This window comes from Halyomorpha halys, unplaced genomic scaffold (genome assembly GCF_000696795.3).
Source record: "Halyomorpha halys isolate HHAL.00 unplaced genomic scaffold, Hhal_1.1 Scaffold861.1, whole genome shotgun sequence".
Taxonomy (NCBI): Eukaryota; Metazoa; Arthropoda; class Insecta; order Hemiptera; family Pentatomidae; genus Halyomorpha; species Halyomorpha halys.
In genome coordinates this window covers 76,390-79,766 of record NW_027115122.1, presented here as the reverse complement: position 1 = coordinate 79,766, position 3,377 = coordinate 76,390, and positions in this window count along the sequence as shown.

Sequence of the window (3,377 nt, the reverse complement as noted above, 5' to 3'; positions counted from 1 at the left end):
AGGAGAGGTGTTGATCAAAGGTGACACCAAGGTTTTTTGTTGTAGGATAGAAGTGAATCGGTTGATTGTTAAGGAAGAGTAGAGGACAGTAAGGGAGGGTATGAAGGAGGCGCTTGGAACCGATAAGAATGGCTTTCGTTTTTTTGGCATTCAGCTTCAAATCATTGTTAGACGCCCATGCGTTAATGCTGGCAATATCTTCCTGTATCTTTTGGATGGCCTCAAGCATTTCGGAGGGATGGAAGGACAGATTTATTCACCAAATGTGGTGAATTTGTATTTAATAAGGTCCTGATACAAATGGAACATTAAGGTCCTGGTGAAGTGTATTGTTGGTTACATAGTAAGGAGCATTGACTATTGTTCGAAAGACTTCTGACTTGAAGCATTGAACGCGTTTGATATTAGAGTTATATAGTAGAATAGTAATTTGTTGTCTACTGACCATCCTTTCATCAAGCTCAGATCCTGATTCAGCAAGCGCGAATATACAAAGTTATCTCTTCTTTGTATGTAGTAACAATTGGCAAATACAAGTTCTAATGCTAACATGTTACCTTCACTTACCGACTATAACCGCTAATTTTGATGTATCCTTCGTTATATATTTATCGTTTATACTTGCCCACGCTCAGCGGGGGGTGAGTTAAAGGAAAATAATAAAAAAAAAGAAAAGTATAATCGCCAAAAGGGAAAAATAGGCAAAACGATAAAGAATAAATTGGTCCTTAGGCACCACGTTATTTTTTCCTTGGAAATAACGAAAACCCCGAAATAATATACCCACAATATAGTCTTATATAAATAATAATCGAATTATAACCTCTGGCGAATACCTTTACATGTAAGATAACAGAAAACCTAGGGGTGTTACCTTCCACCTGTTGAATTATCGAAATATTAAGTAAACATAACAACAAAAAAAATAGGTAAAATTAACAAGTTGAAAGCAGTGTACGCACTTATGCATGCATAAGAATGAACAGAAGAACTATATGTACAAAAGTTTAATGATAAGAAGAAATATATGTACACAGAATGAAAAAGGAGAGAAAATAATTCATATCAATTCATAAAACAATGAGAACTTACAGGTTGACTTAACTATAACTTAAATGATTAACCTTATCAACTATTATTTACATTACTGCACAAAGGAATATAAAAGTGATATTAAAATAAAATTTAGTTTGAACCCCCGTAGTCTTTGGGTGTACTCCTGGCAGAACACAAGGTTGTCCGATATATCCTTTCCGGTCACCGTATCACCAGAATTATAGAGATATAATCTCTAGCGATGTAATGCCACTACTCTCCTATCCAGGACGTGCTGAAGATTCCCCTTCACAAGTTTGTAGAAAATCACAACTTTCAGTAGAACCAAAGCCCACTCGTATAAACATTTCGCTCGTGTTTTTGTTTTTCCCCATAATCCCTTTTGTCTACGCAGATATCGCCAGTGTTTTTATCTTACCATGGCAATCGTAACACGACGCAGACCTTGTCTGCTAAGGGCTGTATCTTGGCTTTCTCCTAGACAGAATACTAAGTGGAATCCACATACTAGACATAAAATCTAAAAAAGATCGTGGGGATTGGGAAAAAAAAAATTTTGTCTAAAAAAAGTATTTGAAAAATTATAAATTTGATTACACTTACCTTAAGCCAAGTCATCCATTGAGGTCTCTGGTCAGTGGCACGCTATGAAATAAAAGTATGAAGGACTTAGGTGATTAAAAAATTAGACCTTAGAAATAAAAAAATGAACCTGTTGATATATTGTTAGTGGAAGACATCAGAGATCTTTCGGTTTCAGGAGGCAGGATGGCAAAGCTGGGTTATTTAATTCGTAATATCTACATTTAAATTGTTTGTATTTATTATTTACCTTTTTTATTTTTTTTTTGTTATTTATTGTTAAGTGTTAGTTTAAAATTTCAGTATTTTTCACTTAATGTCTGCCTCTACAAGAAAGTTTTCGTATTGTATTTTTTTTCTTCTATTTTGTTAATCATAACATCCAAGTCGAAAAAGAAAAAAAATGTATTCGACTTGTCACAACTAATTCTCTCATCCTTTTTAATATTGTCTATTTGACTGATCAGTATGCTGTGCATTAGAAACTGAACAATGTTTTGTTCTTGAGATGGCCAGGTTGGCTGAAACGTTGGACTTTTATAAAAATAAAATAATAGTGTTTTGAAACTTAACTTATAAATTATGGGTATAAATTACGAGGAGAAGATAGTTGGGGGTACAGTCAAAATGAAACACTGAAAACACAAAAAAATGAAGAGTTTCTAACCTTCTTCAGGGCTGTTACCTTAAAAATCAAACGCCTAACGTTGGTTCCACCAACTTATTTGTGTTTCATTTTGACCGCAACCCCAACCATCTTCTCCTCGTACGTCATCCACGGTCAACTATCTCTCATAATTTTGGTATAAATTATTATATTTAAACAATTGTTTACATGTTTATTTAAATAATTTTCACCTGAGATAGAAAAACAAAAATAAATAAAAATTTATCCGGAAGATGGTGGCGTGTTTAGGAGAGGATTGAAGGTAGGATTAGCTAGCGGATCGAGGATTGGGTTCGCAAGAGGGTCCAAGATGGGATTGACCAGAGGATTCAGGATGGGGTTGACCAAGGGGTCCGAGGAGGGGTTTAGGACCGTCCTTACTCCACCTTCCAACCCGCCGATGAGAGGAGCAATGGGGTTCAGCGAGGTGAGTCCTGGAGCCAGGTTCTGGACATCCAGCGGCGACAGGCAGGAAGTGCCGCCTCTGCTGTCCGGCAGGCAGAGAGTGGTCAGTGGAAACCCGCAGCAGGTTATGGCGTTGAGGAGGGTACACTGCAACAGGTTACATGGTATGTTACTATACATTACTTTGGGTGTTAGTTACTTAAAGTCTATTATCTATCTGTAATAATAATTACTAAGTATTTATGTAATAATGGATGTATTTATTGGCTTATATTGTAACGTACCCATGGAATCTGGCTCAACTGTTGTTAATAAATTGTTAAAATATCAAAAAGTTAATTCGATGATGATTTTTAACATTATCTTTTTTGAACTGAAACTAACTACTTGAATAAATCCATACATACATAGGTGTGCAATATAATACCTTGATTTAATATGACTTATATTGTTAAAATTCCCTTTACTACGTTTCACAGACTGTGGATGATAGATACAGAAATCTGATGTAGAATGCAACTCACCTATAAATTAGAACACTTGTTATTGCACTATCCCACGCTGAGTATTCACAGGGAAAATTACCTGGGATATTGTATTGTTCAAAACAGTAAACAATCATCCTTAGGAAATCTTCTGTAATCTTAATCTCAAGCGTGGATAAACT